The sequence below is a fragment of the Cebus imitator genome, unplaced genomic scaffold (genome assembly GCF_001604975.1).
Source record: "Cebus imitator isolate Cc_AM_T3 unplaced genomic scaffold, Cebus_imitator-1.0 Scaffold29, whole genome shotgun sequence".
In the NCBI taxonomy this organism is placed as follows: Eukaryota; Metazoa; Chordata; class Mammalia; order Primates; family Cebidae; genus Cebus; species Cebus imitator.
The window spans coordinates 733,442-748,439 of record NW_016107344.1 but is presented as its reverse complement, the minus strand read 5'-3'; the positions used below and the strand labels follow the sequence as shown (position 1 = coordinate 748,439).

Below are 14,998 nucleotides of genomic sequence, written 5' to 3'. Positions count from 1 at the left end.
TTGAACATATTTAATTGACTTAGTCAAAAATTATTTGAGCTGGTTCTCCTTCTTTCCCTCCAGTATGGTTAAGTTAGTCACTTGAAATTAGAATTTCTTTGTGTCTACTTGTATTCTATTTACAATTTTTCCATATTATTGTGGATTTTATTTTTTGAGCACGTGGAACATTAACATGGTTCTGAAAGTCAGAACTATACAAAATGTATGGTCAGAGAAACAGCAAAATAATATTTCTTCTTTGATATTTAATAAAACTTTCTGCACTAAAAATTACACCTAAATAATTAATATTTGTTTGCTATTTAAACAAAGAGTAAACATTTGTAACTAAAAGTACAATTTCTGTTTCCATATCCTGATATAATGATATGATGCCCTCAGACGAATGAAGTTAGCCCTTATAGAGCTAGAATATTGAAAGTATTAATTAAATATTCATTGGGTAAATGTGGAACAGATAAACATTTCCTAACCACCAGTACTGTCAATCTACTCCCAGGAAATATTTTGGGTAAGATACCATAAGTTTGAATAAGATTTAATGGTTAGAATCATAGTAACTATCTCCTGTTATCTCTTTGCTGTGTTTTTGGTATTTTTATCACTCCTATATTCAGGTTTCTTAATTTTCTCTCCAGCTACATCTAATCTGACATTTGAGGCTTTAAAGGACAATAATTTTAAAGACTATATTTTCAAATTTATAAGATATGTTTTCTTTTTATCAAAACTGTATCTTGGTATTTAATCGTTATTTTATTTTATTCCTTATTGGCTTTTTCCTTATTTTTGTCTATTTGATCAATTATAACCTATTTATGTTGATGTTTCATATTTTTCTTTTATATTTATTTATATTTTTGTAACTTTGTAAAACTCCATAAGCTTATAGTTGGCATGGATTTAATATTTTCCCTGAAATATTACACAAGATTTTAGTTTTAGAATAGTACCTATAAATGTTTTTGTGTTTATTTCTTCTATAAATAGAATTGTTTTCCCTATCCCATAAATTTATGGCGTAGGTTAAATCCCTGAACGTTAATGTGATGGCATTTTGGAATGGGAATTTGGGGAAATACTTAGGTTTATATGTTTCACTAGGGATGTGCTCTCATGATAGAGATAATAATCTTACTACAAAAAACACCAGAAAATTTCCTTGTCTCTCTTTCTCTCTCTTGCACTGACATGTGCATGTGCTCTTTATGTATACATTGAGAAAAGTCCATATGAGAACTCTGTGAGAGAGTGGCTATCTTTAGCACAGGAAGTGAGTCCTTACCAGAAACTAGCTCCAGAACTGTGAGAAAATTTGAACATATTATGGCAATAATTTACCTAGAATTGATGTATCACATGATTACTGAAATTTGAAAGAAAGGAAAACAAATACCAACGCAAAATCAAGAAAAATATGCCCAATTATATCTCAGCAAAACTATAGGAAAAAAAATAAAGAGTGAGATTTTAAAAATAACTAATGAGAAAGGAAAGATGACCTACAAAGAATGACAATTTTACTTTTTTTTTTTTTTCCACAAATAAGACTTTTTATTTGCCACTATTATAAATCTGAACTTTAAACAGATTCTTGGACTGGTGGTTCATATCCATCCGCTCGTTCAACTTTAGCACCTGTCTCATCCCCAGTGGCTTTTCCAGAACTACTGCCTTTACCATGAAGCTCCATGAGTTTTCCCAATTCAAACTTGGGCTTCTTCAGCATTTTTACTTTTCTAACGAAGACATCATGGAGAGGATAAATAGATTGGCAAGCCTTTTCTATGTCTTTTCCAATGCTGTCTGGAATCAATTTATTGACCACTTCTTTCAAGTCATTTGTCTGCACCTCTCGGGTCATGATTTCCATCATCTTCTTCCGGATTTGGCGGACCTGTTGGTGCTGAGCATAAGAGGTCTTCTGTATCTGATTGTTGCGTTTTTTAGTAAAACCAACACAGAACAGACGAAGCAAGTAACCATCAGTAGTCTTGACATCAATATGAGCTTCAATCATTGTCTGCCATTTTTTGACCATGGAGCACATTTTGTCACGGATAAGATCCATGCCATGGGAGTTAGTCAGGCAGTTTTTGCCCTGAACATCTTCGGTAATTAGCTTGAATTTCCTAAATGCAACTTCATCATTCTGCAGATCAGCAAGATTAACTTCAAACATTCAACCCTTGAGGCCATCAGATGCAATTTTGGTTCCTTGGGTCCTGGTGACTAGCGTCTTTCCAATATTTCTTATATTGAACATAGCGGGTGCTTTCACATCATACCAATCTTTCTTAGAAAATGGATCGACCACTTTCTTCTTGGCTCCCTTTTTGCAGCCTTTCGTAAGGCGCTTATTCTTGCCAACCGCCATGGTGCTGCTCAGAGAGCCAAAAGGGGACAATTTTACTTTAAATAGCAGATAAGAGTAACAATGAAATCACCAAGAGTTAATGTAATCTTTAAATTGCTGGGGGCAAATAATGGTCAATATAAGCTATGGTTCTAAAAGAGAAGGAAATAAAGACAGTTTTATACAAACAAAATCTGAGACCTTAACTAAAAGATCTTCAAATTGATTTACTTAGTGGAGAAGAAAGATATTCTATTAGAAAGGACCATAATATTATCTTTAAAAGGCAAGCAAATAAATGTTGAAGAGCATAAACAAAAATTTGATTATAAAACAATAATTATATTGTTGTCTTAGTTGCCTTGCTGAATGAAGCCACTCTAACATGTAGACTTATTTTGTCTTTTCATGATTCTTAAATTGGGGCCAAACATAGATGTCCTTCTGTTCTCTGTAGTGTCTAATGGTACCAGAATGTTCAAGATGGTATTTTCCTTCATATGTTTGTAGTCTTACCTGAGATGGCTGGGAGATTTGGGGTCTAAGTGAGAAACTATTTTCTTCATGTAGATTCTCCAACATGGTTGTTGGAACTCTACACATGGTAATCTGGAGATCCAAAAGAGCACTCATGGTAGAAACTACAATGTGCAGGCAGTAAGACAGCCTCTGTTTTTATACCATTCTTGCTAATGCCATGTTGGTTAAACAAATCACATAACCAAGATGAGCTGATACGTGAGTGGACTATACAAGAATGCATATATCAAAATACGTTCTTTTTGAGAGCCACTAATGTAATAGCCTATCACAATAGCTGAACTGTAGAGTTAAATAAAAATACGTAATTAGGTTTATGGCAAAAATAATATGCAATAATGAATAATATGTTGAAAATTAATTGTTATAAACTGAGCTTTATTTCCACATATAGAGGCTTTCAATAATTTTCAACAGATTATTTAATAAAGTGACTCACTAGATAGTGTAATATATTTTGAACCTATTATTTATTTACTAAATTATAAATAAGTCTCTAACAGCACCTTTTAATAAAAATTAAAATTCACTGCAGAATTGTATACTGTGGATGTAAGTTTAAATCCTTGCTTATATCACTTATAATCACTGCCTCCTTTGATAATTTGCATAGCATTTCTCAAATTTAATCTTTTATCTGTATGGTAAAAAACATAATATATAAAAAATTTCTATATGAATTATAATTGAAATATTCAGATTTCCCAGCAAATTTTCTGTAAAAGCTCTGGAAGATAAATAGTTTGAATTATTACTCAGGTCAAAAAGCAAAAAGAAAAGAAGCATTTTCTAAGATACAGGGTATAATAGTGTATAACTATGCCTTTTAATCTTCCCTTTCTAGGGATTTTATATACCTTCACTATTCTGCACTTACTACACACAAACATGCATGCATTCAAATATACTATATACTTAACTTACTTCTTTTATTAAAGTAAAAGTAATATCCATTGTGACAAAAATATACTTAAGGTAAAACATTGTAAAGGCAAGTTGTTACCTGTTGATTTGTTTTTCTCTGTATATATTACCTTTATCCAATCTTGGTATGAGAAGACACGCTCTAGAAAAAAGTGAGATATGTAGTATTGAGCCATGTATTCTTACTGAGGTATGAATTCATATTTTTAGACAGGTATCCAACATTTAAAAAAATGATCTCTCAAATTCACATTCAATAATTCTACTCATGGTTACTTAGAGCTCAGATTATTGTGTTACAATATAGAGATTTGATATTATCAGATAACTTCATTGAAACTTAAGTTTTTTTGTTTGTTTGTTTGTTTTTCTTTTTTGGAATGAAGTCTTGCTGTGTTGCCCAGGCTGGAGTGAAGTGGCACAATCTCAGTTTACTGCAACCTCCACCTCCCAGGTTCAAGAGATTCTCCTGTCTCAGCCTCCTGAGTATCTAGGATTACAGGCACACACCACCATGCCTGGCTAGTTTTTTTCTGTATTGTTAGTAGAGACGAGATTTCACCATGTTGGCCAGGCTGGTCTCAAACTCCCAACCTCAGGTGATCCACTGCCTCGGCCTCCCAATAAGCTGGGATTACAAAGCATGAGCCACCATGCCCAGCAAGAAACTTGAATTTTTAAAGCAGTAATAAAATTACTTAAAAATTTTATGAACTTGTGTTGCCACTTGTTTACTGTCAACTGTTTTTTTCTTTTCCTTTTATTCTTTGGCCATTTGGCCTAAGATACAAGCAAACTAACACAACCCAAAATAACAGCTTTACCCAAAGTGTTTAAAAATATTTTGCAAAACAAAAAATATTCCCAGGTTGTGAGTGACTTCTGGAATATTTTCCTCATTCACATGTGCAATAAATATATTTTGTAGCTAACATTTTTACAATATGATAATTTTTCTCCAATAATTTCATTCTAGATATGGACACCATATGCAAAATTAGAAAAATCAAACAAACAAATGTGTACTTATCAACATAAGTATATAATCATGATAATACTGCTTAAATATACTGTTATAATAATATAAAATGATAATTGCATGAATAATCATTAGGTCACAGCACTGTTCTAAGTTCTTTCATGACACATAGTGCTTAGAATTTCCAACAATGCTGTGAAGTCCTCTTTTTCTCCCAGTTTTAGAGAGGAATAGTTAAATAATTTTCTCCAGTTAATTGTACTGTTTAGTAGGGGGTCTGGCAATATAGTTTGCAGTAGTATACCAAGTAAAAGGATTAGAGGTCACATGGCTCTGGTTACTAAGTACATATTTTAACACTAGTTCAGCCAGTGGCTTTGAAAGAAGCAAACTATATTGACAGGATTAAAGATAACCTAAAACAAAAGAAAGTGACAAAGTACCCAATAAGAAATTTTTACTCATACCTCATGTGGAGCTAGAATAATATCTAACAGTTAAAGCAGCCATTCTGGCATCTCATGTGATGTGTGAGGGGAAGCCTCTGTGTGTGGTAAGATGTATAGAGGCAGAGAGAATGAGTGGACATCATAGCACCTAGACCACAGTAGACACATATTTTATAGTCACTATACTTATTTCTAAACAAACCAAGTAGTAGATTGAGGTGGCCTTTATAAGAAGGTTTCAAAATTACATAAGTCTGAACTTGGATGTAGAAAGGATTATTGAGTACAGCTAGATAAGCTGGTAAAGACAAATCTAGTAATATATTTATGTGTATGAAATGAGGTAAATAAATGTAAACATTCTCAAAAATAGACTCTATCAATACCCTAGTGTACCTTATAGAGCTTTGTGAAAATAACTGGATTCTGAGTAACTTTTATGCAATGCTTTTGGTTTTCATAGTTTGACTCTATCCATTCTAGAAATGTTGCAGAAATTCCAATATTACTAACAACTACACAATGTAAATAATTATAGATAAAAGAAATATAGGAGGATTTTTTGGTGCAAGGCTTGGATACATAAATGACCTAAACACAAAACAATATTCAGAATATCCAAATACTATTATATTAATATTTTCGATACACCTAGTATGTGAAGAACAATGGATAAAATGGCGAATGAGTTAGATCTAACTCATGCAAGATGCTTTACACAATCCTATTTGACTTTATGTAACCAATCTGAATACCAGGACTTTGATTTCAGATAATTGGACCTGTGTGTTTAAATAATTGTCTTAATGTTTGTAACAATTAATATTAATATTTGTAATAATTAATGTTTGTAATATTAATATTAATCCTTATATTAGGATGGTTTAGGTAATTTTGAACAATCCTTTTTTCCAAAGAACATTCAGAAAATAAGAATAAAGTATTTTGAACAATTTCATTGGTGACAAATCTAAAAATCAGTGTTTTAAGAAGAGTTCCAAAAAAAGAATAAAATTCAGACAACTGAAGTTATCATTTGAAGCCATCTTTTCCTTATGGATTTGGCCATGCATCCATAGGCAGCTGAAAGGTTGTGAACCTGAGGAGAGCTTTTGTCAGACTAATGAGTCAAAAACAGAAAATGGAGGCCTAGAAGTTTGACCAAACTGGAATTTTATATCCATCAAATATATCCTAAATGCTGAGGTTGAAATAAACAAATGTTTAGAAAGACTAAAGCTAAAAGATTGTCATTTGCAGGAGTGAACTAAAGAGAATGGTAAGCATGCTCTTGTCACAGAAGATACTGATTTCAGATGAAGGTTTATAGGTAGGAAAGAATGAGAAGAATGAAAGTAAAATTAAGTGGGAAAATCGAGGTAAATATTTACAGCATCAACATAATAATATTTTCTACAGTTCAAATAATATTGAGTTAATATACTTGAAAATTATTTCATGAAGGAGGATTCATATTATGTGTTCTAAGGTCCTAAATGGAACACAAGGATACTAAAAGTTTGAAATAATATTATTGATAAGCCACACATGTATGGTAGGCAGTAAAAATATGTTAAAATATGACATAATTGTGAAGTTGATAATGCACACAAATAAATAATGAAAATAAAAACAGCACAAGTCAGTACAGTAGAAGTCAGTAGAAGTCTGCACGTTTTCTGTTGTCCAGAACACAAACTTAACAATTTAAAACATAAAATGTATTACTTCGCAGTTTCTGTGGGGCAGAAATCTAACAATTTCTGGATGGATTCTCTGTTCACAGTCTCATAAGACTGAAATCAAGGTACTGGTCATATATACATTATTAAAAGAACAGTCTACAGAGATTCACCTGGAGAGAGGTGTGACGTAATTGTGAAGTTGATAGTGCACACATATGACTAATTAAAATAAAAATAGCACTATAATTGTAGGAGATTTTTTAAACATTTTTCCTAGTAAATGTTGGATAATGCAGAGCAAAAAATGTAAAAAATTTAGACAATACAATTAACTATTTGTTCTGATTAAAATGTACAGAATATTTTAGTTATGAAATACAATCTCTTTTCAAGCACACATTATATAATTATAAAATTGTCATATGCCAAAAATATAAAAAATTATAAAAATTTTTAAAAGATACATAGTACTTTTGTCAATGTAGCATTATTTAACACATGATTATTATTTAAAAAGGATAATTCGGCCAAATATACTACATTACATACAAACAAGAAAAATAAAATGCAAATTAGACAATATTTTGTTTTGTGTGATAAAATTAATGGATATAAAAATGTGTTTTACAGCTAGCGTCCTACTTAGAGGTAAAATTACAGCCATAAATTCTTGTACTAGAAAAAAATAAAGGATAAAATGCCATTAATTATGAATCTATTTCAATATGTAATTAAAAAAACAGCAAATAATCCAAAGTTGTAGTAAATTAAAAGAAGTTGATGTGAGGAAAAAATCATAACTAAAGTGATCCATTCAGCCAAGCCAAAATTTGATGCATGAGAAGAATGATGAATTAGTTAACCATGTCAGGAAAACTATTTTTTTAAATGATTGAGATAGCATAAGGAACTAGTGTCAGCAAAAAACAAAATTTTGATTGGTTATGGTGTGAAGTGATTGAAGATGTTAGAAAGTAAGGTTGGGCCAGGTTATTGAGGCTCTTTCAGTCTAAGTTAAGGAAGTGTGATTTTCCTAAACACTTTGAGAACCTCAGTCTGAAGAAATATAGATAAAGGAAGACTTAGGAACCTTAGTGACACCAATAATAAGCATGATTAACAGAGACAAATTCAGAATGATTAAAAAGGTACAATAAGAAGGATTCAATAAAAAAGCTGAATATTGAGGTTGATATAAAGGAGCAGATAATAATTCTAAATCTTTTAACCTTATTAACAGGGTGGCTAAAAGTGCATTAATTTCCAAGATTATTTGGAATGAGGAGTATACAAAGATAAGCAGATAGAAAATTAAGTGAGAACCAATTTTGGGACATAACAGATTAATGTTGCCTGCAGTCATTCGAGCTAAGATGATATAAGCGGCTAAAAGTAGGTGTGCACCTAAACATTTTTAAGTTACTATAGCTATCTGAATCACAGTTTCTGAGTTTCTCTTTAAAGAGATTAAATAGTGAGACTTTGTACAGCAAGTCTGGATAGTGAAAGATCCTTTGTTATCTGAATCTATTTGGTTCCTGAGTATCAAATAGCATGTAGAAAGAATATGAAACATGGTAGTTACTATGGAAGTAAGTAAAATCACCCAGTAATCAGGTGCATAGTAATAAAATAGTAGGGCTGAGGGAAAAAAATCTAGAGATTACTGAACTTAATGTGACAAGCAACAGAAGAGGAGACTTTAAAAGAAAATGAGAATAAACCCTCTGAGGAATAGAGTGTGGTAATAATGGCTCTGAGAAAGGAGTAGAATGATCTAATATATAAAGTTAACTGCCCATGTGTGAGAGGATAAGCTCAGAAACTCTAGTAGAATTTGAAGTGATAGATTTAAGACAATTTTAAAAGGTAATATAAAAAGTTTATTATATCTGAGAGAAAAAGTAGGAAAGAGGAGTGGAGAATTAATCCAAGGTTTTTGGTTTGCATGATAACTGGATGGCATTACCACAGTAAGAAAGAATGTATAGGTGATTGTGCTTTGTTTTATGGGGAATGTGATGAGTTTTGCTTAAGTTATGTATTTCATTTGAAATGTCAGGCAACTAAAATGCAAGATTTGGGATATTTATTAGTGAAATTTAAGAGAGAAATCTGGGCTGGATACTACAAAGAGCCAGTGTATTAGACAGCTTTTGCTAGTGTATCAATTTCCTAGGGCTGCTATAACAATGACCACAACTTTGGTGGTTTAAAAAGAAACAAAAAAATATTTTCACAGTATTAAAGGTTTGAAGCCCAAAATCAAAGTGTCAACAGGGCCATTCTCCCTCTGAAGCCTCTAGGGAAGTATTCTTCTTTGACTTTTCTGGATTTTATTAACCCCTGGTATTCCTTTATTTCTGGCAGTGTAATTAATTCCATTCTCTGCCTGGTCTTCACATTTCACATGGTTGTGTTGCCAAGGTATCTATAACTGGTAAAAATTTTGTTGTTCTTCCTAGGACACTAATGATATATGTGTGTGTGTGTGTGTGTGTGTGTGTGTGTGTGTGTGTGTGCGTGTGTGTGTGTGTGTGTGTGTGTAGTACTTTAGGTTCTGGGGTACATGTGCAGATCATGTAGGATTGTTGCATAGGTTCATACACAGCAATGTCGTTTGCTGCCTCCATCCCCCCGTCACCTATATCTGGCATTTCTCCCCATTATATCCCTCCCTAACCTCCCTACCCTCCAGGTGCCTACGCTAGTCTCCCCAAACTGACCCCAGTGTGTGATGCTCCCTTCCCTGTGTCCATGTGTTCTCATTGTTCAACACCTGCCTATGAGTGAGAACATGTGGTGTTTGATTTTCTGTTCCTGTGTCAGTTCACTGAGACTGATGGTTTCCAGATTCATCCAAGTCCTTACAGAGGACACCAACTCATTGTTTTTTATGGCTGCATAGAATTCCATGATGTATACGTGCCACCTTTTTCTGGTCCAGTCTATCTTCGATGGGCATTTGGGTTGGTTCCAGGTCTTTGCTATTGTATACAGTGCCACAATGAACATACATGTGCATGTGTCTTTATAATAGAACAATTTATAATCCTTTGGATATATACCCCAGTAATGGGATTGCTGGGTCAAATGGAATTTCTATTTCTAGGTCCTTGAGAAATCGCCACACTGTCTTCCCCAATGGTTGAACTAATTTACACTCCCACCAACAGTGTAAAAGTGTTCCTATTTCTCCACATCCTCTCCAGCATCTGTTGTCTCCAGATTTTTTAATGATCGCCATTCTTTCATGAGATGGTATCTCAATGTGACTTAAGCATAAAACCTAACACCATAAAAACCCTCGAAGAAAACCTAGGCAAAACCATTCAGGACATAGGCATAGGCAAGGACTTCATGACTAAAACACCAAAAGCATTGGCAACAAAGGCCAAAATAGACAAATAGGATCTAATTAAACTCCAGAGCTTCTGTACAGCAAAGGAAACAATCATTAGAGTGAACTGGCAACCAACAGAATGGGAAAAAGTTTTTGCAATCTACCCATCTTACAAAGGGCTAATATCCAGAATCTACAAAGAACTAAAACAGATGTACAAGAAATAAAACAAACAAAACCATTCAAAAGTGGGCAAAGAACATAAACAGACACTTCAAAAGAAGACATATATAAGGCCAACAAACATATGAAAAAATGCTCATCATCCCTAGTTATTAGAGAAATGCAAAACTAATGATGTTTTATTAAGAGACCACCCTACTCCAGTATGACTTCCTCTTAACTAACTGCATCTGCGATTAACCAGTTGCCAAATAAATTCACATTCTGGGGCACTAAGCATTTGGATTCAACATATCTTTGTGGGAGATACAAGTCAACCTGTAACAACTCAGTTTTGCTACACATGCCAATAGTCAACAGAATTTTCTTCTCAACGTGCTTTTTCCTCACTTGATTCATTTGTAGGTAACTTGAGCTTATTATGCTTCTTTAGAAGAGAAATGTATTTAGTCTCATTTCTCTGAATCTCTTGTCTTGAGTAAATAACCTGCTAAGAACCAAGCAAATCAATTTAGAGACTTAAAGTATTTCATGGTGAAATGTTAGATTTTGTCTCTTTCACAAAGCTGAGTGTTTAGCAACCTTTGATACTAGATTTTTTCTTTGATTCATTGGCTGAGTAAAAATTGCATCTCTCAACTTCAAAAGTCCCAGAATTTCTCATGTTTTTCTCTCATTCTCTTTGCCATCTGGCCAGTAATTTTCTCAGCTCATGTCTTTCTTGTAGCTCATCTCTTTCAGGTTAAATGCAGCTTATCTCACCAATAAACATTAAATACACAAGTTCATTTGATATGTGAATTGTTACCACATTATTGCCCTTGGCAGTACTATTTAAAGGATCTCCATTGCATAATATGTTTTCCATATGTCTGGCCTCCAAAACTATGTCTTCCAGTGCATTTTATATACTATTATTATTTTTTACAGGTTGCACTGTGATAAAACAACAAATACCATTAGTAACAAGATCAAAGTTTTAAGTCTTATTTTTGTTACATGTTGGCTACAGTTAGCTGAGTCTGTCTTCACTTGTCTTCCTGATGAAATGTTACTCTGTTTTCTGACTTAAAGTTCTTGTAGCAGGGAGAAAAGGTAAAGGATGGAAACAGCTGTGGTGCTAGAGTGCTTAATTTTTCTGCTAGGACATACAACGGATTGTTTTGTTCATTTGTATTAACCAAAGCAAGTAATATTTCTAAGTTGGCAAATGAGTTGCAGAATGTTATTTCTCACATATGAGCAGAGCAATAATTTGAAAATTAACAGGAATGTATAATCTTCTTACATGAGGGTCAGTGAATGTCAGCAAACTATATACTAGTTAAATCTATTATAGCTTGTATGAGAAGTAAAGATATGAAAATCAGGAAAATAGTTGTCTCTTCAAGAAGTCTGGATGAAAAAAGAAGAGAGAACAAGTTTAATAAATAGTGGAGTGAGTGGGGTATATATGTATTTGTAGGTGTTTCATTGTAGTTCTACAGTTTGGTATGGTTTTAACAAAAACATAAAAAAATATATACTTACAGACTGACAAAGAAAGAAGGAAGGCTGAGCATTGATTTTACACAGGAAAAAGAATAAGTCTTAGGTTAATTGCTTAGTGGAAGAGTTATTTATTCAAGTTAGAATAATCACTTGAATAATAGAAAAATCATTATGGGTAATAGAAGAAGTAGTTGAAAATTTATAAGTAAGAGAATTGCTATAAGTAAGAAGATTGAAAATTCTAATCTGTAGAACTTGAATTTGTAGAGTTACCAATTGAAACAACACAGTGGTATCATCAACATCCAGTGGATAAAATGTAATTTAAAACATAAAGGTGCTAGTACTTCTAGAAAAAGAAATGTAAACAGTAAAATGGGAAGGCATGAAATAGAAATTAAGAATATGTAATTGAAACATCATTTCAGATGTGGAGAAAGAAAAGAATTGAGGTTAGAAATGGTGTTAAGAAGATATTTTATTTACATAAGCAGAAAGGAAGCATAGAGAATTATTAAGAAATATAGCATGACTAACTTTTGTAACCCCTACAGCTGCAGCAGGAAAAAAAACAATGACCCTAAATGTAGCCAAATAATAATAAACCAATTTATGTGGAAAGCCAATTAATGCCCCCCAAATTCATTATTAATCTCCTACTCCCCTTTTACAATATCATTTACATGAAACTGGAAATATTGTACAATTAGATTCTGGACCAACAGGTGTGAACCAAGTGCATGTATGTATGTGACATTATTCACCAAGAAGGTGAAAGAAACATATCTACACTAAAAACTATAAATAATTGATCAAAGGAAGTAAAAAATATGCAAATAAAGAAAAGATATCCCATATATATTAATTGAAAAAATTATTATTTTTAAAACATTCATAGTACCTAAAGTAATCTATAGATTCAATGTAATCTCTATCCAAAGGCCAGACAGTTACCTTTATTGAAGAAAAAGAAAAAAAAATTTAAAGTGGTATAAAACAACAAAAGACCTTTAATAGCTAAAATAATCTTGAACAAAAAGAACAAAGCTAGAGGAATCACACTACCAGACTTCAAAATATACTACAAAGATATGGTAACCAAAATAGCATGGTACTGGCATAAAAACAGAAACATAGACCAATGTAAAAAATAAAAAGAGCCTAGAAATAGATCCATTCATTTATGGCTAGTTGATTTTTGGCAAAAGTGCCAAGAACACACAATGGACAAAAACGTTAACAACCGGAAAAAAATAAGTTTTTTTGATAAGAAAATTTCTTCAACAAATGATATTGGGAAACTGGATGTCCACTTGCAGAAGAATAAAATTATACCCTACCTCACCGTGTATAAAAATTAACTGAAAATGGGCTAAATACTTAAATGTAAGACTCAAAACAGTGAAACCACTGGCAGAAAACATGTTGGAACATTCCATGACATTGCTGTGGACAATGACGCTAAAAGCACAGGCAACAAAGGGAAAAATAGACAAATGGGATTACATCAAACTACAAAGCTTCTGCACAGCAAAAGAAACAAAGTGAAGAAACAACATACAGAATGGGAGAAAATTTGTAAGTTATGCATCATATAATGGGTTAATATCCAAAATATATAAGGAACTCACTTCTATACTAAGAAAACAAATAACTCAATTTGAAAATAGGCAAAGTACCTAAATAGACATTTCTCAAAATAAGACATACAAATGGCAATTGATAACGAAAAAAAATCCTCTCCATCGCTAATGGTCAGGGAAAAGCATATCAAAACACAATAAAACAATACTTCAAACCTGTTAGAATGACTGTTATTAAAAAGACAAAAGATAATGAATATTTGTCAGGATATGGAGAAAAGTGAACCCTGTTGGTGAGAATGTAAATTAGTATAGGCTTTATGGAAAAGCACATGGAGGTTCATCAAAAAATTAAACATATAACTACCATATGATTCAGCAATCCTACTACTACTGGGTACACATCCAAAACAAATGAAATCAGTATGTCAAAGATATAGCTACACTTCTATGTTATAGTTGTAATAATATTCACAGTAGACAAGAAATGGGATCAATATAGGTGTCCATCAACAGATGAATGGGTTAAGAAAATAGAATAGATGTAAGTAATTGAATAATATTAGTCATATAAAAAGAATGAAAGCCTGTCTTTTCGCAACATGGATGACCTTGGAGGGCGTTACAGTAAATAAAATATGCCAGGCCCAGAATGACAAATACTGCATACTTTCACTCATATGTGGAATGTAAGAAGTTTGACATAAAAGTAGAGAGTAAAATGGTAGTTACTAGGGGATAGTGTGGTGGTAGGAGGAATGGCAGATGTTGGTCAAAAGATACAAACTTCTAATTAGATGAAAGGAGAAAGGCATAAGTTCAAGACACTGATTGTACAATATGGTGACTATAGTTAGTATTAGTTTATAATCTTGAAAAGTTCTGAGAGTAGATGTAAAGCATTTTCACCACAAATGTGAAACTATGCAATGTCTTCATGTCTTAATTAGCTTCATTTAGTCATTACAAAATGTATATACTACAAAATATCATATTGTACACAATAAATGCTTATTTTATCTGTCAATCTAAAACATAGAAATAAATAAAAATTAAAATTTATTCAATAAAAATGTATTAATGGATAAACTGTAAAGAATATAGTAAAAACAAAGTATCTTTTTTAGGTTAGCATGTTTGTGTTATTTGTGGAATAACAACCTAAAAAAAAATTAAACTCATCAAATTTGAATAGCCAAAGATTTTTTGCTATTTTTCATCTATGTACCTATTCACCTATCATCTCTTCACCTATTCATGTATCTGTCATCTATCCTCTACCTGTATCTATCATCTATCTATGATCTATTTTTTCATTGTTAATCTTTAGTACACAGGAGCAGACAGAAAAATGTTTTGCAAAACAATATGTTTTCTTGTCTCACGGGCATATGTTGGATTTCCTGCATTATTGAATAAGAACATTTTTTAAAAACTTTATCATGATTGTCAGCTCCAGTAG

The 14,998-nt window shown here is 32.4% G+C and overlaps 1 pseudogene across 1 annotated transcript; it reads right to left on the bottom strand.

Annotated features, from left to right (window-relative positions):
* Window positions 1-1,541: 1,541 nt before the first annotated feature.
* Window positions 1,542-2,396, bottom strand: LOC108300721 (annotated as a pseudogene). The gene has a single exon (XR_001823566.2). The product of XR_001823566.2 is annotated as a 40S ribosomal protein S3a-like (transcript).
* Between the last annotated feature and the right edge of the window lie 12,602 nt (window positions 2,397-14,998).